At 39.3% G+C, this 21458-nt stretch overlaps 1 long non-coding RNA gene across 1 annotated transcript; it reads right to left on the bottom strand.

Annotated features, from left to right (window-relative positions):
* Window positions 1-4568: 4568 nt before the first annotated feature.
* Window positions 4569-21181, bottom strand: LOC144284902 (uncharacterized). Its single transcript, XR_013353312.1, has 3 exons — window positions 20841-21181; window positions 20368-20445; window positions 4569-5585 (listed from the first exon to the last, which is right to left on the bottom strand). It is a non-coding gene; the product is annotated as an uncharacterized LOC144284902 (long non-coding RNA).
* Between the last annotated feature and the right edge of the window lie 277 nt (window positions 21182-21458).

The raw sequence follows: 21458 nt of genomic DNA, 5'->3' as shown, positions 1-21458 counted from the left end.
ATAGGTCAATATCTTGAATGAACACAGACACAAAAATCCTCAACAAAATATTAGCAAACTATTGACTCCATAGCAAATGGAACAGAACATTAAAGAAATAATTCACCGTGATCAAGTGGGATTTGTCCTGGGATGCAAGTGTGACTCAATATGATCAAATCAATCAATGTGATACACTGCATCAACAAAAGAAAGAATAACAAGCATATGGTAATTTCAATAGATTTGACAAAGTACAACATCCATGCATGATAAAAACCCTCAACAAAGTAGGGTCAGAAGGAACCTACCTCAACATAATAAAATCATATATGAAAGCCAGAATATCCTACTCAATGGTGAAAAACTGAGAGCTTTTCTCCTAAGGTCAGGAGCAAAACAAGGATGTCCACTCTCACCATTTTCATTCAACATAGTACTGAAAATCCTAACCACTGCAATTAGACAACAAAAAGAAACAAAAGGCATCCAAATGGGTAAGTAAGAAGTAAAACTTTCACTATTTGCAGATGATATGATACTATATATAGAAAACCCAAAAGACACGACCAAAACAGTGATAAATGACCAAAACTGATAAATGAATTAAGGAAAGTCACAGGATACAATATCAATATACAGAAGTCCATCGCATTTCTATACACTAATAATGAAGCAGAAAGAAAAGGAATTAAGAAAATAATCCCATTTACAATTACACCAAAAAATAATGTGCCTATGAATAATCTTAGCCAAGAAAGTGAGAGACCTGTGCTCTGAAAACTACATTCATCGATGAAAAACTGACTAAAAAAATGAAGATGACACAAACAAATGGAAGGATAATTCATGCCAATGGATTGGGACAACAAATATTGTTGAAATGTCCATACTACTGAAAGCAATCTACAGATTTAATGCAATGTTCAAATGTTCAAAACAACAAGTATCATTTTCTCAGGGAATGCTTGCCTCCCGTGCATTTGCTTTGTCTTGTCCCAGTTCACAAGTCAGGATTAGACGAGTAGGCGGGATATAATGGCTTGTCCCTGGAATACCCAGTGCCCTTTCGCTGATGTGCCCACGTGAGCCTCAAATCTCAGAGAGGCATTTTTGCTCAGGGATTTCAATCTTTGTATTGTTTCTATCCCAGTCTTTTGAAAAGTGTTCCACTCTTATCTGGCGGTCACCTACAGGGATCCAGAGCTAAATGTGTTTACTCTTCTTGCCAGGGTTCCTGGACAAGCATGTACCGTGTCACTTCCCCTACTTGAAGCAGAAAATTAATAAGCACAAAAAGGAAAAGGTGAACAAATGGGGAAATTTTGTTGATACAACACCTTCATCTTTTGATTAAAGTTACAAGGTTCATACATATATAGAGTCAAGTGGTATTTGTTCCCGGGACTCATGTGCTTTGCAAGTAACTTGTTCCTGACAAATATATGCCAACAACGATAATGAGTCCTCTTTTTCATTTTTTTTTTTTGTGAGGTCAACTCAATTATTTCATAAAGTAAGGAGGCATTTGTTCTGAGCCTTGGTGAGGCTTCATTTTGGATGATTAAGATGTTTCACTTTTTATAAAAAGTAAAAGCTAATTTTCTTTGTACTGTCCTCAGTGGACTGGAGACTAGTGCCACTAGACAACTTGGATGAATATCACAGCTTCTTTAATCAATTCTTCTGTGACTTTGAACTTAACCTCGACAAATCTGTTTCCCTATAAGCAAAACAGTGACAATAATATTATCTCTCAAAGAGTTCCTGGGAAATTATCTATGAGAGATAGCACCATTTGTGACATCTACTAGGTGCTTAAAAAGTGTTAGTTAGCCTAGTTATTATTATTAGCTCTTACTATGTTCCAGTAGCCATGTTTTAAAGAGCCACAACTGGTGAGTTTGCAGTAATATGCCTTATTTAACCCAATGTAAGCCAAATTATGATGATTTTCATATTAAATGAGCATAAATACTTTTACCTTTTTTTCATATTACATCTTTGAAATCTTGTATTTCACTCTTACTGCATGTCTAATTTAGACTGCAGCATTGTTTTCACTCTGCGTTTTCATTCTCCAACCTCAAAATTTGAATTAAGGTAGAAAAACATTCTACAGAAAAATCAAAATCAAATCCAAAATACAGTTGTGTAAAGAAGCAGCACTGGAAAGTGTGCCGGTATTTCCACCGCTCTCCTGTAATGCATCATACAACCCCCACCCACCCACCCCCACCCCCCAACCCCCCGCCCAGTGTCTCAGCCACAGCTTGTGGCACCCAAGGTGAAAACCTCAGCCCCTCGACAGGGGCTCTGGCAAGCTGACAGCTGCTTTATTACAGAAGCTGGAAATTGAGGCCAATACACTTCCAGCACACAAAGGGACTTCAAGTCCGGTTTGCGGAGACAAGGCCACCATCATGTGGAAACTGATGGAACTGCAGTGAGAGTTCTGTCCCCACTGCAGGGGTGGGGGGGTGGGGCGGGGGCGGGGAGACCCAAATGACCAAGTCATCAGTGCATCCCCACTGGGCGAAAACTTCAAGAATCCCTGCTCAGCACACCTAAGAAATGTGTAATCAACCTCGAGAGGATCCAGGGAGGCTTTAGAGAAGACCAATTTCTATTTCATGGGAAGTAAAACAAAGATAGATCAAAATAACTAGAAAATATGTGATCCAAATCAATGAAATCATAAAAGAGAAAATGCGGGCTTATACAGATCTGGGAATACTGCAACTAAGGTTCACATGGTAAAGTAAAATTTTGTATAAAATCCAAACTTTTGGCCAGGAAACTTTTCGGAGGTCTTTACTGTAAGAGGACATGTAGATTTTTTTGTTTTTGTTTTTTAAGATTTTGTTCATGTACTCATGAGAGACACAGGCAGAGGGAGAAGCAGGCTCCATGCCAAGAGCCCGACGCGGGACTCGATCCCAGGTCTCCAGCATCACGCCCTGGGCCGAAGGCAGGCTCTAAACTGCTGAGCCACCCAGGGATCCCGGACATATAGATTTTTGATTGAAGTAAGTGCGAGGAGATGATGAGTTTTTCTTTCTGAAGAATATTCAAGCCGGTATAATCAGTCATCAGAAGATTTGAAGTGACAACATGTCTTCCAAATGGTAAATCGCTTTGGCAATATTACCCAGTTTCTAAGATGAGTCAATACACAGCCTGTCTTTTGGTTTCAAAACACGGTAACATTGTACATAATATTATGATATTATGTAATATAATAAGAGAGTTTCAGAATAGTCAAGATATAGGCTCATATACTTGTGAAATTAATGAAATGACCAAGGCATGAAAATTGAGAAGAATGGGAGAGAGTTCGTGTCACGTCCAAAAACACGCTACTGCAAGTAGTATCATCTTTTGTTTTCACCAAATCTTTCACTGAAAGATCTGTATTTTCCTTTTCCAAAAACAATACCCTTCCAAGCACACAGATATTTCCTCCCTCTAAAATTCCAGGACATATTATTTAGGGCATATATCCAGGACATATGCTTTCTGAGACTTTAGAAAAGATTATGTGATTACCAAGAGCCAATGTGGATTCACTAACTAAGCATATGTCAGAACACATTAGCCTGTTTTAATAGGGTTGACCTGTGGGGTATAATGATTTCCACATGACATTTAAACAAAGGTTATTCTTCTTTCCTGGTTAATAATATGGTAAAATACAGTCTGGATTATTGTCCTGCCAACTATTGAAAAATTTCTCCAGAATTGTTTGGTTCTTTTATATTCAGGGGCATTCTTAATGTAATATTGCTAAACCCTGTGATTTATCTTGTCCTGTTAATATTTTAGCAATGACATGACTAAATGTAGAAAATATGGCTATCAAATGTGCAGATGACATAAAGTTTGGAGGCTAGCTAATATGATAGATGTCAGAACTAACTTTTAAAATGAGTGTGGCAGGCCTAATGCAAAATAATGAAATTTAACAAAGATAAATGATCTTGCATTTTAGTTAAAACAGTACATTTGATAACTGGATTGAGAAGACCTTTCTTTGAAACAATTCATATTTTAAAAAATCCGGAATTTTGTTTATGACAAGACAGATATAAGTATGGGAACACAAGCACAATTTTATTTTACTGAAATGGAACTATTGGGCCCAAATCCAGTTTGGTCATGTTCTCACTGCCTTCTCTGCTAGCCAGATAACAACCTGAAACACAGTGTTTATTTTTGTTCTACGTTCTGAGAGAGATACTGACAGTTAAATGGTATATGGAAGAGAGTATTTTGAGATGGCAAGTGCTATAGCAGCTACTTTTTTAAAAGATCCATTTTAAGGAATTGTAGTTATTTTCAGTATGGCAGAGTGGTTAAACTCATAGTTGACAGAAACAAGGAGAACTGAGTTCAAGTTCCAGAATAACTTTCACCCCTGGTATTGTGACTTTGGGCAAGTTTTTAGTTTATGTGAACCTCAATTTCTGCATCTATAAATCACTTATGCTAATACTGACAAAGGGGATAGATGCTAGTAGGGGTTAGATTTTTTTTTAAAGATTTTATTTATTTATTCATGAGAGACACAGAGAGAGAGAGAGAGAGAGAGAGAGAGAGAGAGATGCAGAGACACAGGCAGAAGGAGAAGCAGGCTCCATGCAGGGAGCCCGATTGGGACCCTATCCTGGGATCTAGGATGACACTCTGGGCCGAAGGTGGGCCCTAAACCGCTGAGCCACCCAGAGATCCCCTGTAGGGGTTAGATTTAAAAGGGGGGGGGGTATATTAAGGTAAAATCCATAGAAGAAAAGAGATTTTTCTTTAATGTATTCTATCAATCTAAATTACCCAATTAAACCATCCAATGATTTAGATTACCTGAATTGCCTTCACAAGGAATGAGCTCTTTGTCACTGAGGCTACTTTACAGATTGAATTAGCAGCTCTCAGGGGATGCCTGCTGTCAGGTGGAAGTTTGACTATATGTATGACCATTAATTCTCATCTATATAACCATGTCATTTCAACAAGCAGTTATTGTCACCAGGCACTGCACAACCAACAGGCAGGTAGCCTCCCTCTGAGTCTAATGGAAACCGGCATATACTCAAACTACTACATTACAGTGAGTTAGGGAACAAGCACGGAGAATTTAATGTACATCAGGGGAGGGACACCCGGGAGACCCACCAGTCAGTCACCTGCCTGTGAGATCTCTCTAGCCAGCTGATCATCTTTGTTCTTATGGGAAATGTCAACCTTTAGAACTAAAACATCCGAATTACTTAAAGCTTAGTGCCTGCAACAAATTCTCTTCTCGAAAATCCAATTCTGGCTTTCTATACGTTGTCCTCTCCCCCAACCTTTCCTCCTTTCTTTCTAGGGAAGTAGAGTAGGAATCACCATATGCTGCTGCTTCACATTCTGTTTTTCCTCCTCTCAGGATGTTTGTTTGTTTTTTTAATAGATCGGATCTGTTTGCTGAGGATTGAGGAAAGGTCATTATGGACCTAGGATTGATGTCCCAAATCCTTTCTCTTGACAACCATCTCTTGCAGTTATTAAAACAGTCTTCATTCCAAGGCTGAGTGCTGAGCTTCCATTACAACTGGCCTTGAGTGTTCCTGGGAAAAAGCAACCAAACATAGTTTTCTACTCTTTAGTTCTTGGGAAAAACACAACCAAACAGTGTCCTGACTTTATTCCCCAGCAGCATGGACATTTGGCCATGTCCTTTCAGAGTGCTGCTTTTCTTGGCTTTCAGTAATGCCCGGAATCATCCCATTTTGAAAGGGAAGGATGGAAATGAAAAAATGAAACTGTTTTCTGCTAATGAGACCATTTTCTTATTTTATTGGGGATGCATCTGAGAAAAGCTGGTAACTTGGCTGCTGATCTTTCTGCAAACAATGTTTTTTTTTTTTTTTTTCAGTTTTAGGCTTTCTGCTGAAAATTTAAAGGAAGAAAAGGCATCCCTTTGCAGAGCCAAATAGGATTCCTATAGATTTGAAACACAACCTTTACCTAAGTCTTATCATATCCCAAATAATTATAGCCATGTTTTTCCACTTCTTCCACTGGCTGCTGGATCCATTCCACATTCAGAGCACACATTGATTAGGTCATGAAGATGTGTAATCAATCACTGGCCTGCCATAAACAGAAGGAAGGCACCCCAGCCAGAGCCCTCCGACCCCTGAGGAGAGAGGATATGCTGAGGCTGATGGCTGGCCAGAAACATTTCTCTTGAGAATGAGACAGTTTGGAATCTTTTTCTCCTCATGCAGATTTTATCATCAGTTTGTATTTGAATCTTTGAAATATTGCAAGAGTTACTTAGCAATAGGGTAGTAGTACCCCCTTACCTGCTAGGGGAATACATTCCAAGACCCCCGGAAATGCCCACTCTGCGGGAGGACTACTGTATCTTAGTTTCTAGGTGCTTTTGTTGTTATTTTGGTTCAAATCCTGTATTAATTTCTAGTTTTATTATCTAGTTATCAAAGCTCATGACATCATAATTTCTGTTTTTTCAAATTTGATGAGGCTTCTTTTTTTGGAGGGAAGGTGTACGCTCAGTCTTTGTCAACGTACCAAGAACCCTTTAAAAAGGGTATATTTTGATTTTCATCATATGACATTATTAGGGGATGGGTGGGGAGAAGAGGTATCGATAATGCCAAATTGCAGCTCAAATAAAACCTACAGCCAATTTTCAGTGACTCTGTAGGCACATTAACCAGTATGCAGATTAATGGTAATGAAAATGGGATAAATCTGGCATGGCCAACCTGCTGCCCTGTTCCTTCCTGAATTCTTTCTCTCTTCCTCTTTTTTAAAAAATACATTTTTTTGTTAACTTTTCTGGGCTTCCAGATATACATTTTTACCACCTTCAAATTGCAACTGAATTTGCTATGTGGCTTTCTGACATCATATATTGCAGAAGACACTCTAAGCACGGACAGATTGTGTTCTTTGAACATAACCAGCTTTTCTATTTTTAACATTTGTTTTTAGTAGTTTTTGTTTTTAATCCGAACACCTATAGAAATCTCTCTTTTGCTATTGTAAGTACAAGGAAGAGAGTTGTGTGTGTGTTTTTACTGACGTCTCCAGTATGAGGATCATCTTCACACTCATGGGTTTCTAATTGTCTGATTGTTAGCTAATGAAATGTTCATCTTGTTTCTTATGGTTTCGGGTCCAATTATTCCATTGTTCATTCAGGAATGACTATGAGTTTATAACTTCATTATTCTTCTATCTGTTGTATTCTTCACTGTTTTCTTGTCTTACTTTTCCTTCTGCCCTATGGGGAAGGTTTTTTTTTTTTTTAACTTTTATTTATTTATGATAGTCACAGAGAGAGAGAGAGAGAGAGGCAGAGACACAGGCAGAGGGAGAAGCAGGCTCCATGCACTGGGAGCCCGATGTGGGATTCGATCCCGGGTCTCCAGGATCGCGCCCTGGGCCAAAGGCAGGCACCAAACTGCTGCGCCACCCAGGGATCCCCTTGGGGAACGTTTTCAAGTTTGTCTGGCATATCACTGCTGTGGAAGATCAATAGTCTTCTTTTCAGTTGTATTTTTAATGTCCGTGAAATTATTTCATATCCCCCTCGTTTCTACTACATTAGTTTGTAGCTTATTGTCTTAAAACTAGCTGATGATCTTTTGCTGGTTTCTTGCTTGTTTCACAGAAGCCACATAAAGAAATGTTCAGAGAATTAAACACTATTTTCTGCTTTTTCTTCTTCTCTTGGCTACACATAAATCTTAGAGGATGTTCTTTTTTGAATTTATTTCAGTTGAAATTCTTTTTTTTTTTTTAACCTTAATATTTTATAGTATCCATGTGTGGTTTGTTTTAACTTTCTAGCCCCTTACCTAATAATTATAGTTTTTTTCCAGACACAATTTTTTTTTTTCAGGACCAAAATGCCTTATCTGTACTCTTTCTTCAAAAAGTCAAATCCCGGGATCCCTAGGTGGCGCAGCGGTTTGGCGCCTGCCTTCGGCCTAGGGCGCGATCCTGGAGACCCGGGATCGAATCCCACATCGGGCTCCCAGTGCATGGAGCCTGCTTCTCCCTCTGCCTGTGTCTCTGCCTCTCTCTCTCTCTCTCTGTGACTATCATAAAAAAAAAAAAAAAAAAGTCAAATCCCTATTTTAGTTTATAGTTGGGATAAAGGAGTCACCACCATCATCACCATCACCACCATCATCACCATCATCACCATCATAGCTAACAAATACATAGCATTTACCATACACCAGCCATTACTCTAAGAGCTTTATATATTTTGTTCACTCAATCCTCCCCCAAAGCCCTACGAGGTAGATACTATTAGTGTTGCTGTTTTACAAATGACAAAATTGCAAGACGTTGAGTGACCTTTTCAGATTACTCAGTTGGTAAGTGTTAGAGCCAGGATCCCAACCAAAACTGTTTGGCCTTGCACTGTACCTCCTATAACTATGTTTGATAGCTTGCCCTCTCTCACTGTTTTTTTTCCTTCACATAAGAAGCTCATGAACGTTTTGGATCTCAGTCATCTCAATTGGGGAATAACCCACACTAATACATAGCCACTATTTTACATAGAGTCTCATGCAGTCTTGCATACAATGGATCTCTGGATCCTCCAGGTTTCGATTCCCTGGTCAACAAATCGAGTACCAAGTATGGTATCTGAAATTTTCCAATGTGAGGGCTGTTCATGATGTTCTTGATGGGCCCTCAAAATACACTGTACACCTTCCCCTTCCATCTTGCTTTACTTTTGTCCAGAAACTGTCTCACCAGCTGAAACACAGATTTCAGTTGTATAAGGTGGGAAACAGCATTTGGACAACATAACAACCAAACCGTCAGGGAATAAGGAAATGTCTAATTAACTTTCTGGAATAATCATTCAAGTGGACAAACAAGAGGCAGAATTGAGTCAGGAAGTCTTGTATGATTTCTAATGTTTTAGTGGCTGTTGCGTACAAATTGTATTTTTCATACCTATCAATGCAGTGGAAAAGATTTGTGTCTTCAGTTTTGTCGTGTTGTGAACTTGTACTCTGTTTCACGGGCTCTCACAAACATAATAGTAGAAAGGAAGGTGATCACTGTGCGCAGGAAGGATCCAGGTTTTATGGGGTGTGAAACATTTGAATATTGTATGGACTAGATGTTTGCACTCCCTCCAATTTCATAAATCTGAACTTGTGTTGTGAAGGTATGTGGAGGTGGGGCCCTTGGGAGGTGATTAAGACCTGAGGGTAGAGGGTAGAGGTAAAGGGAAAATCCCTTCCTGAATGGGAGTATGAATGAGGAGGAGGATCTCACCAAACACAGAACCTGCCTACACCTTGATCTTGGACATCCCAGCTTCCAGAACTGTGAGAAATGTTTTTAAGCCACCAGTCTATGGTAATTTTGTTATAGCAGCCAAACAATCTAAAACAATTACTAATTAGATGCAAACATGAATACTTATTTAGAGAAGGAAAGGAAACCACAACATATTGAAAATTTAAAAGCCAACATATACTGGTTTAATGATGATGGTTTTTCACCATGGAGGCGATGTTTCTGGTTAAGTAAGTCATACAACACCTATAATAGCTGCTCATTTATCTTGCAACTGGAGACATCATAGACAAGCATGTACCATGTAGGCACTCACGGGAGATAAAAATTACTTTGCAAGTTTTATCTCCTCCTTTTCACTGAGCAAAGGACCATATGTAGTTATAGAACCATTTTGCAAGAAAACCACAGAATCATAAAATTTTAGAGCAAGTATGAAATAAAAGATGGTATTCGACTGTTTAACTGAGGGTTTTTAAATGTCAGTATAAATGAAAGATCAGAACATCAAATGCTGGCATCAAAAGGGGAAGTAGATTGCAGGTATCATGTAGTATCATAACTAGGCTGTTAGAAAGATATCAGATAAGCTAAAAATATATTTTTCGGTGTAAGATTAGCATCTCAGTTTGCTTCTATTTAGTTGTGAAAACAATCTTAATATAAACTTATGCATTAGCATGAGGATTTTAGGTCATTTCAAGCTATGACCCTTCATCACTTCAATTTATAAATACAGACCTTATAGGACTAGTGTGTCCCGTTTGCCATCAAAGTAGCTAAGGATACTATTTATGTTAATTGTAATCAATAGAATTGAGCATCAAAATTTTCAAACTGAAACTAATGAATTAAAGACAGTTGTTTTATAGAGCACCTAACTGCTTCGGATTCTGCAGAACTAGTGACTTTTATAGTTCTATTTGAGGAATGATGCTCTTCCCAAGTAACACTTGGCAGGCGAGCAAATTAAAATAAAAACAATTGTAATAAAGGCAAAGCCAGAGCCATGGTTTTGGCTTTGTTTCTGCACATTACTCCACATTAACACCTGCTCCCATTTACTTTCTATAAAATAAATGAAAAAAAAAAAAAAGAAAAGAAAACACCCAGTACATGAAAAAAGGGGAAAAGTAGTAATTAGGCATCCAACACTAAAAGGGAATTTGGTTCTGTCCTTCTTTCTTTCTGTTAAATAATTTCTTTCTTGTCACCATTTCCAAAGCACTGATGGTAGATGCAGGGCAAAGGAGCCTGACAAATCGGGCAGATCTGAAAAAGTTCTTGTTTCACTTTTTCATTCCATGGAGCCTTCTGCCATTCTCAACTCTTCTGTAGCTACACAGCAGAAACCAATGGCAGTTTAAAACAGCTTTAGTTGATGTAGTAGCAGTTGGTATTTAGTAACTGACTTAGGACTGGCTTATGAGATACCAAAAATTAATATTCCATGAAAATGACAAAGCCATTGCCTATGTACCCACATATCTATCTCTTTATTAAATTTTAGCAACCAGACTAATATTTGTTGAAATTTATGAGCCTATGTATTTTTTTAGATAGATAGATAGATAGATAGATGATAGATAGATAGATAGATAGATGATAGATAGGTTTTCTGAGATTTATTTATTTATTTTAGTGGTGGAGGGGCAGAGGTAGAGGGGCAGAAAGAATTTGAAGCAGACTCCCTGCTGAGTGCAGAGCTCAACTCGGGGCTCGATGCTCTGCTGACACTCGAACTCATAACACTGAGATCATCACCTGAGCTGGAATCAAGAGTGGCATGTTCAACCAACTGAGCCACTCAGGCACCCCAGAGTAGTTTTATTTTGTAACGTGTTTTTACTCAAAACTATGTTACATTTGATGTTTAAAGTCAGACGATATAAATAAAATCATTTCCAATTACTATGAAGAACTGTATTGGTTAAAAAAATACTTAAGCTGATTAATCTTATTACTTAGTTTTCAAAATGAGACAATATTATTATTTCATCCAGTTTCCTTTTTTCTAAATTTTATTTTTATTTATTCATGAGACACACAGAGAGAGAGAGAGAGAGAGAGAGAGGCAGAGATACAGGCAGAGGGAGAAGCAGGCTCCACGCAGGGAGTCCGATGTGGGACTCAATCCCCGGACTCCAGGATCACACCCTGGGCTGAAGGCAGGGGCTGAACTGCTGAGCCATCCAGGTGTCCCTTCATCCAGTTTCCTATGGGACATTCTTTTTTGGTCATCATTTATCTGTATTAATTTTTACATATATATATATAGTAATAATCTTACAAATCAGTATTATAATTGTTATGTACATAGACTTTGGAATCAATGAAAACTTAGTGCAAACTTCAGTTCCTAGCTCTGGGACTTTGAGCAAGATCACTGAGCTTTTTAGTGCCTATATCTGTAAGATAGGGGTACAGAGTTATTGGGAGGATTAAATTAAATGATGTATACAAAGCTAAAAGATCACTCTGCAATTAATAAAAAATAGTAGCTGTATATTATATATATTATTAAAATTATGTTGAAGATATATACTTTCATTTTTATCAGTTGCACCCTAAGTTTCTTAAGCCATTTTATTCCATGTAGAATTTCTTATCAGGAGAATGTTCAACAATTTCCTTACTTTTGGTGTCATGCCCTAGAAAGGATTTTTCTTAACCTCTGCTAGAAGAAAAAAAAAAAAAAAGAAAAAAAAGAAAAAAAAATCGTGACCTATATTTTCTCCTAAAAAAATATTTGGGTTTTGCATTTTGAGTCACCAGCAACTTAATTTGCTGTTCAGAGTGAGATAAAGCTATAGTTCATAGACATAGCTTTAAGTGAATAAGTAATTGTTTTATTAAACATTGTAAAATGTTTAGAGAGAGGAAGACACATTGTTCCCTTTAATAATTCAGAGCAGTTTCAACCAAAAGCCTGAGCCAAACAGTAAATCATAGAAACCAGAGAAGTAAGCAAAAGCTCGGCTTTTGTTAATGCCTGTTATAGTTGGAGAAGGGAAGTGGGTGATTTCATGGCCAAAAGTAACCTCTTTCTAATGGGGAAAAAACATATTAAAGAGGTATGCTTGGTGGAGGGTGACAGGAACAAGGTGCATTTAACCAGTTTAGTTTACTTTTTTCTTATTGTTATTGGTCCCTGAAAACAGAATTCAGATCTTGGTGCAGAGAGCATCAGCCTGATGAAAAGTTTCTCTTAGGGAGCACAAGGGGATACCGGACTTAAGAGGCAGAGGAATGAGTGTGTGGACCAGAACAGCTCATATGGGGCCCTGGCTACAAGCAAAGGTATAGGTGATGCAGGAAAGGTATTTGTGCTATAATCAGTGATTGAAATAGTGAGGTTCTCACATCAGAAAAACAAAAGGAAAAGCAAAAAACTTCAAGACATAAAAATCAAAGGGCTGTACATACGCCAAGCAGTTGCATCGCCAAATGACTTCTGACTCTGAGAACATGATTCTTTCTTCCAAGAATTCATTCATTCAACAATTGTTAAGTCCACATTGTGCTCCAGATTGTTCTAAACTATGAAGATATTAGAGCACAGCAAAGCCCCTGACCTCACTGAGATACAGAGTCCTGTGTGCTCAGTCTGGTGAGCAGAAATAGGGGTCAGTGGCAGTCAACATTATGAAAGGCTCAGACAGAGGGTTAAAATGTGTACTTAGTTACTTATATTCCTTTCCTTGGTCTTTGTTTCTATCCAATCAAAGTTTTTTAATGATTTTTATTTTAAGTATTACCTATTTTTCCAAAAGTTATTTTCTTCCCTATGTATGTATCCATTTATCCTATGTATGTAGCATGCCCGTCCATTTGCTAGCTATGGCTACTGATCTTACAGGTATGGCAACCTGAATCTTCTTTAAAGTGGTTCTTGAAAACTAGCATAGATGCAAATTAGCTGTGGGATTTTTATTATTATTTTTTTTATTTTTTTTTAGCTGTGGGATTTTTAAAATGGGCCACTTCTCTGGATATTCTGACACAGTAGGTCTGAAATGGAATTGTGTGGTTTTAGGGGCAGCCCAACTGAGAATCTAATGGGACTGAAACACATATTAGTGATTGTCGAGGACACCCTTATTCACAAAATAAAGTGGTAATATTTGAACAAACATATTTTTCTTCCTCAAATGATTTAAACCTCCACAGATACTGAAATGTTGTTTCCGTGAAGTAGCCATTCTTCTGTGGGACTGAGGAGAGAGTCCCTGTTTTACTGTTGGTGGTACCCTTATTCCACACATACAGAGACTGTGAAACACCCATTGGACAGGAGAGAATTGTTGCTTTTATATCACCTTTGCATTTCACTGATAGTATATATAATTTTGACCATCTCCAGAGAGCAATAGATATCCTCCCCAAAGTGTCAGGCATACAGATGACTGGCCTCTAGTTCAGTAGCTAGATTTTAATGTCTGATCCATCAGGGTATAAGTGGTATTGCTGAGTTTTATATGTATTCCTCTCTCCACCCTATTTAAAGGGCCATTAAATCTTTAACTCATTAACTGGCACATAAATCATGCCAATGATGTCATGCTTTTTCCCCGCATATATCTATACTCTTACCCTTGGCTGATTAGCAAACCTCTCTCTCTCTCTGTTTTGCATGCACACACTCACAGTATGCTCACACATACTCACACAGGCACGCAAAAATCCTCTCCTTAGGTTTTTGTTGGACTCTTCCCTCTCTGTGTAAAACAATCAGGACCGACAACTGAAAAAAGAATTTGAAAGAAATATTTTTCTTCCTCTTCTCCTCTCTGGCTGCCTCCCAACAAACTAAGCCATGCAGTTCTGGGTTCTGTCTGACACATCTTAACTACTGACATTTAACAGATGCTTCTCCAAGAAATAGGGGAGGGCGAAGGTGAAGCAGGGGTGTGATATAAGTAATTAGACTAACGATGTCTCAATTATCAAGATGTTCCCACAGTGTCCCCTTCTGTTAGCAAATCTGGAACAGGAAGGCTGTCTTTGGGAAGGAAAGGCTGGGTGAAAAGATACATTGATTTGGGGCTACAATAGGATGAAGTCAGGGAGTTAAAGAGAAATTCTAAGTCTAGTTTTCACACCAAACAATAAACAGAAAAATCTAACCTTTAACATTGATGAGATCACTGAACTGGCAAAGCTAGACCGAGAGAATGGAGACAGTTTGGTTTTGTGAAGCCCCCCTCACCTCCAACCCATTGACTTAATCATGCAAAGCTGCCTATTAATGTAAAATAATTTGCCTTCCTTCTGTGTGGGTCTCACAAATTGGTAAGACTTCGGTAGAATACAAGAAGTCTGCATTTTGTTGCTCACTTCAAAAATTCCATTTATTCCATTCATCTAAGAGTAACTGCATACACTTCTAAATTTGTGTCAGCATTTTTTGTATGACTTTAAATATGTGGTACTCTGAATCTTCTTTTTAAATTTATTTTTAATTTATTATTTTTTCAAGCATCTTTAATCTCTTCTATTTGCTTCATTTTTTAAAAAAAGATTTTATTTATTTATTCATGAGACACACACACACACACACACACACACACACACACACACACAGAGAGGGGGGGGGCAGAGACACAGGCAGAGGAGAAGCAGGCTCCACACAGGGAGCCCATCGTGGGACTCGATCCCCGGTCTCCAGGATCATGCCCTGGGCTGAAGGCGGCGCCAAACTGCTGGGCCATCGGGGCTGCCCCATGAATCCCCTTTTGAACCAGTTTTAACAGCTCTTGTTTTGCTCTTTAATGAGGCAGTTAAATAAAATCTTTGACTTGTTTATTCTATTTGTATAAGAGATATGGTTCTATCCCCTTTTAAGAATTCTACTTTGCTATCCCCTTAATAAGTGCCCCCCCTTTTCACTTATTTTAGTTAACAATTTTTGTTTCTAATTATTGCCCAGAACATCTTTTTTTTTTTTCTCCCCTCCCCAATTAGGTTAATCTATTTGAAAAAACAGATCACAACGAGAAGATTGTTTTGGGACTTTAAGGTTAGAATAAATAAAACTCTGTCTATGAAATAATGGAAGTTTTTTTTTTTTTCTTGGAAGTACCATAAAAATGTTACTTCCTATTCTTAATGAACAAAATTGAATGGTATTGAACAGTCATCAAAACTCCGGTGATACTTCTTCCCCTTGCAGATGTAATCACCACAGGTATTGATTTTTTTTAGGGCAATGATTTGGGACTTCGTGGTCTTTAAATAGAATAGCCAGCAGAAAGAAAATGTCTATTTTCAATCATTGCTTCTTCAACATTCTCATCAGCCTCCAAAGTTGTCATTATAGATGACACAGCTTAACACATAGAGCTGTCAAGTCATTATGTTGTATGCGTGAAACTAATGGAACACTATGTGTCAACTATACTTGAAACACATATACACATACGTAAGATGGGGGGAAAACCAAGTGTCTGGTCATGGTATTACCTTGTGATAAAACTCTTGCAATTTCCATGATTGCAGCTGATGTTGTATTCATTTTTCGCGTGTTTGGTTTTTGGTGTCGTAGCTCCAGAGGGAAACTCTCAAGAACGACACTTCAGGCTGAGTTACAGACACTGTCATGCATGGTTGTGCCGTGCATTGGTTTTGTTAGTCTCAGAGCCTGACTTTTCCTGACCTCATCCTAAGACCAGGGACTCTGTTCCTTTTGCAGTCCCAGAGACTCATAACTACCGGCTATAATGAGCATACTCCCAGCAATCTGGCAGGGCCATAGCAGAAAACATTGAGGGGTCTGGATTTGCCGCATGAAGGCATTAAAGGTTTCTGTTATTTTGGTTTTTGAAGATCAAAATGCTTCTCGGGACTGATGATTCTTCCTGCTGTGAAACAGGGCACAGGCAAGCATGGAATCAGCATAATTCCACATAAATGCCATCTTACCCATTCTCATTAAAAGTATTTTCAGGGAAACTAATTGAAGAGAGTACTGAGAACATTCATAGAGCAATGCATTTTCCTTGTGTCTTTTTTTTTTTTAATGTATTTATTCATGATAGAGAGATAGAGAAAGAGAGAGAGAACGGGGCAGAGACACAGGCAGAGGGAGAAGCAGGCTCCATGCAGGGAGCCCAATGCAGTACTCAATGCTGGGAATCCAGGATCCCGCCCTGGGCGAAAGGCAGGCACCAAACCGCTGAGCCACCCAGGAATCCCCTCCTTGTGTCTTTTTATCATGCATTGATTATTATGGTTGTCAGCATTCTAAAATGAACCCCACATTCTCACTCCTGGTATAAATGCCCTGTACGATTCTCTCCCCTGTAGCATGGGTGGGAACAGTGAAAGAGACAGGATAGCAATCCAGAGATTAGGTCACTAATCAGTTGACTTTGAGTTAATCCAAAGGGAGATTATCCTGGGTGGGCCTGACCTCATCAGATGAGCCCTTTAAAAGAAAGTCAAATGTTGGAACCCGCTGCTGGCTTGGAAGGAAGCAAACAAACATGTTGTGAGCTGCCGGCAGAGGAAGGCCACATGAGGAACACCTGAAGGCAGCTTCTGGGAGCCAACTGTGACCTCTGTTGACAGCCAGCAAGGAAACAAGGTCTTCAGCCCTACAAGAAACTAAATCCTGCCAACAACCAGAATAAACTTGGAAGAGTGCCTCTCACTCCAGAGGCGCCCACATCTCTGCCAACACCTTGGTATCAGCCTTGTGAGATGTTGAGCAGAGAACCATTATGTCGTGCTCAGCCTGCTGACCTCCAGAAACGGAGAGATAATAAATGGGTGTTGTTTTGAGGCACTACATTTGTGCTAATTTGTGTTAGAAAACTAACACAACCACTCTTATTACAGGCCCTACAGGACGTGCTTATACAAACTCAGATTTCTTTCTTTCTTTCTTTTTTTTTTTGAAAGACAAAACATTTTTTATTAAAAAATTCAGGTGGTGAATGTTATGTATCCAGTAAATAAAATATTTTAACAGTCAGCAGTGACCATTAGCACCCATTCACTTGGCATATCCTGGAGGCCGAAGTTCTGCAGTGAATTTACTAGTGAATTCTGGCTTTAAATAGCAAGACTATCAGGCTGGAATCGTTTCCAGCTGGAGACAACAGACCTAAAAGGAAACTAAAGTTACTGAGTGGATGCAAACTCTGATTTCTTCAGAAAACAATGAGAAGGGACCGCTGAGACAGGATCCAGGCTAAATCAATTAAACAGGGTGGAACAGAGTCTGGAACAGAGACTGCTAAGGCCACCCTCCTGAATTTGGACACAGACTTGCCCTTAGGCAGGGCAGAGTGAGCCTTCCCTAAAGCAGTGATGATTCTCATGCCAAATTTGGAGAGGGATCCTTCTCCTCCACAGTCAGTGGTGGACTGACCCTTTTTGTAAAATACAATAAGCACAAACGAGCAGAAAAATAAAACTTTTTTTTAAAGGACATTTGAAAGTCAAGTCTCAGGTTTTTTTTTTTTTTTTTTAATTCAACAGACACAAGATTACTGTGTCCAATTGCCATAAAATTTTCCAAACGCTTACTCTCAGTTTTGGTACTTATCACACTGCAGACCAGTTCCAAACGGCAGACCAGCACCAGTCTGTGGACCATGTGCTAAGGAATGTGGCTCTTGGAGACATCAAATGCTCCGAGTGCCCTCTGCTCCTGAGCCTGGAATGGACGGATAGCTAGTGTTCCACAAAGATAATGTGATGCTCAGAAAGCGTGTCTGATGATAGATGGGTGCTTCCCAATTGTGAGCTAGCTGGTGGCTTTTTTAAATTTAAATTTAAATTTTTGTTTTTATTTTTATTTTTATTTTTTTTAGCTGGTGGTTTTTCAGTTCCTCATAGATAGTCCCCTGACCTTGCAATAAAAAATATACATTGTAGCTCCAGTGCAAGTTACTTGTGCCTGCTAAACCTCCCTCTCTCTTATTTGTAAAAATGGTATATTAGTAATCTGTCTCATATGGTTGTGAAGGCTAATGAGGTAAGTGTATGTATGTGTTTTGTAAGCTGTTAAAGCGCTCTAGGCACGTACGGATTAATAGTTTTACTATTCTTCCGTGCTCCCTAGGTAATTCATTGCAGCATGCCCTGCACAGAGGATGGGAAATGAGAAAAATCTGACCATGTGTTCTAAATGACTTGATTTTGCTGTTACTAACAGTTTCTGGGGATGACGTGTGAAAAAATTGCAGATCCTGAAAGGCTCTCTCTGTGACATTAGTCACAGGCTCCTTGGCACATCTGGGTTATGTGTAGAGGGCTCCCAATTAATAACATAAGCAGGAATAATTGTCATTGAATTCTACTCTGTAATCACGACCTCTGTTCTGCAGTTGTTCTCAGGGGCATGTGAGGCAGGGCTGATACTCAGCTAACTACCCCCCTACTGTCTAGTACTGCCTGTGAGTGTTGTGGCATCATTACTACACAATTCCTAGAAATGGAAGAGGGGAGGAAGACAGCAGCATCTGGTTTTACAAGTGCAATCCCAGCTCCAGCTCAGACCACTGCTCAGTCAGAGAGCCCTACCGGTGCATTTATTTTAGACAAAAATAGAATAACAACTTTAGACTACTGCCAGTGTTTCTCTTTGCTCTTGTAATGCTGGGATGTTCCTCTCTATGGGTCTCTCTACCTTCTCCCTTCAAAGTGGAACTAATAGTGGTATTGGAGCTACAATGCATGTTTGTTTGTTTGTTTGTTTAAATTGCAAATAGATTTACTATGTGATGGTCTCATTTTATTTTGGAATTAAGAGGCAGGAACAATAGTGTGGCCTCCTGGCTGGGTATTTTTGTCCCTTGGTGGAATAAATTATTCCTTTAAATATCTGTGCCAGTTCACTATCCACTGCATCTATTTTTCATTTTTATGAGTAAGACAACAAAAACATCCCTCAGAGAGAGGAGGCAGGACGTCTTGTATATTGACTATGGCCTAAGTATTATACTACATTCATGCCTTCTGTATTATCCAAACACCATCTTACCAAACCTTTTTTTTTTTAAGATATTATTTATTTATTTATTCATGAGAGAGAGAGAGAGAGAGGCAGAGACACAGAGGGAGAAGCAGGCTCCGCACAGGGAGCCTGATGCGGGACTCAGTCCCAGGTCTCCAGGATTGCACCCTGGGCTGAAGGCGGCGCTAAACCACTGAGCCACCCGGTTGCCCTTACCAAACTTTTATTATGGAAACTGAGTGTGTTCTGGGTGTGGGGGAGGGCAAGAAATAGTACCTTTCATCTAATAAGAAAGCACATTCCTTAGACACAGGGCCTGCCGTTTGTGGGTGTGCTACAATTTGATAAATGGGCCTCATAGGCATGTTCCTGTGCAAAGACCCATAGAATGTGCCCCAATGCTCAGGCCTGCTGAACTTCAGGTTGACAGTGACCGTAACTAACTACGGGGAAATGTCTCTCCCAACAGGTACAACCTACTAGCCAATGCATTCCATAATAGGATTAAGGTGACCAGAACTCATAAAAATGGTAATATAGCAAAAATAAGAAGATGAATGATGAATGATGGCATTTTTTAAACTAAGTTTTGGTGTACATCATGGAGTGGGGGGAGCAAAGAACCCAAAGGTTCTCTGAGTCTTCCCAGTGCTTCTGAGCTCCTACAGCTTCTTGAATGAGAGCTTCTCTTCCAGTCCTAACTCGTATTCTTCTATTTTACTCAGAAGTCCATCTTATTCAAGTGCATTATGGGGCAACCTTCTTATCCAATTTGACAGGAGCTCTTAGCCCAGTTGCCTAAAATGTATTCATCTGGATTGTGGTGTACTATTAAAACTCTATTCCTGTATTTATAATCATTTTAGCAAGAGGGATGCCTAGGTGGTTCAGCTGGTTCAGCATCTCTCTTTGGCTCAGGTCATGACCCCAGGGGCCTGGGATCAAGCCCCGCGTCAGGCTCCCCGCCCAGTGGGGAGGCTGCCTTGCTCTCTGCCCCTCCCACACCCCCACTTGTGCTCTCTCTCTCTCTCAAATAAATAAAATAGTTAAATAAATGATTTTTAACAACAAAGACATACCTCTCCCAAGCAGTCTCTGTAGGTGTCAGAAAGGTGTTCCAAACAACGCATCTTGTCAATTTGTGATTTCCACAGCCACTACAAGGTAAGGACTAAGTTGAATAAGAGGCCAGTGATATGCAAGGTTCTACCATCCATAGAATCAAATCAGGAGAGAAGCAGGTGAGAACCAGTAACAAGGTTTTTAAAAGGTGGTACCAAGAACAATAGGTACAACATAGCGTAGAAGCAAAAATTGTAAGTAGGAAAGATGTGGTTTGGACATGGATGGCATGGGGCTTCAACTGGATGGATTGAATTCATGAGACTGTCCTGGCTCTCCTCCTCTCATTCTGTAACCTGTCACCTGTTTTGTGGTCCAGAGGCTTCCTGGATCTGCATGACCTATGTGAGTTCAAGCGTGTAGGAACGACAGTCCACGAAAACTAGTGATTGTTGGCTGAGACTGGGGGGAAAGTATCCACAAATAATACCTTTTTCTAGGTGCGCAGTCCCAAGCTTAATTCCTAGGAGGACATCTTCTCCACTTTCATAATTCTGAAGATTCTAGTGATTCATCGACTTCTCAGTCCCACATTCTTCTACTTTTGTAGATATTGCTCTATGATTCTCGGTCTGGTCTTATTTGCATTCCTCCGTTTTCAGGTTAGTTCTCTACTTGGCTTTCATAACACTTCCGCTAAGTTCCTTGTTTTTATTTATTTGCTTTTGTTGTCCCAGTGACTACACTCTTGACTCTTCATCTGTGTTGCATGAACAAGTCCAGCCTGTCTCTCTGTCAGCTCTTTCTGTTGACATCTCTCTGTTGTCTCACCTACAACTGTATAAAAATATCAATAGCTTCTGTCAGCTTTAGTTCCAGCAAGACTTCAGATTCTGCATGGGGACATTATCACGTCATAGTGATAAGACAGTCTTGCTAACCATTCTGTCAAGGCAGTGTAAATCAAGTGGATAAAACTCTCCAGGAGAAAAGCAGTTGAAAGTTATGAGGGACATTTGTTTATTGAGTTCATTGAGGAAGAAATATAATAATGAGGGGGAAGGGTTTGGAGTGTATATAGAAATGGGTTATCATAACCCTTTTGATG

The sequence above is a fragment of the Canis aureus genome, chromosome 15 (assembly GCF_053574225.1).
Source record: "Canis aureus isolate CA01 chromosome 15, VMU_Caureus_v.1.0, whole genome shotgun sequence".
Lineage (NCBI taxonomy): Eukaryota > Metazoa > Chordata > Mammalia > Carnivora > Canidae > Canis > Canis aureus.
This window is presented reverse-complemented; position numbering and strand designations above follow the sequence as displayed.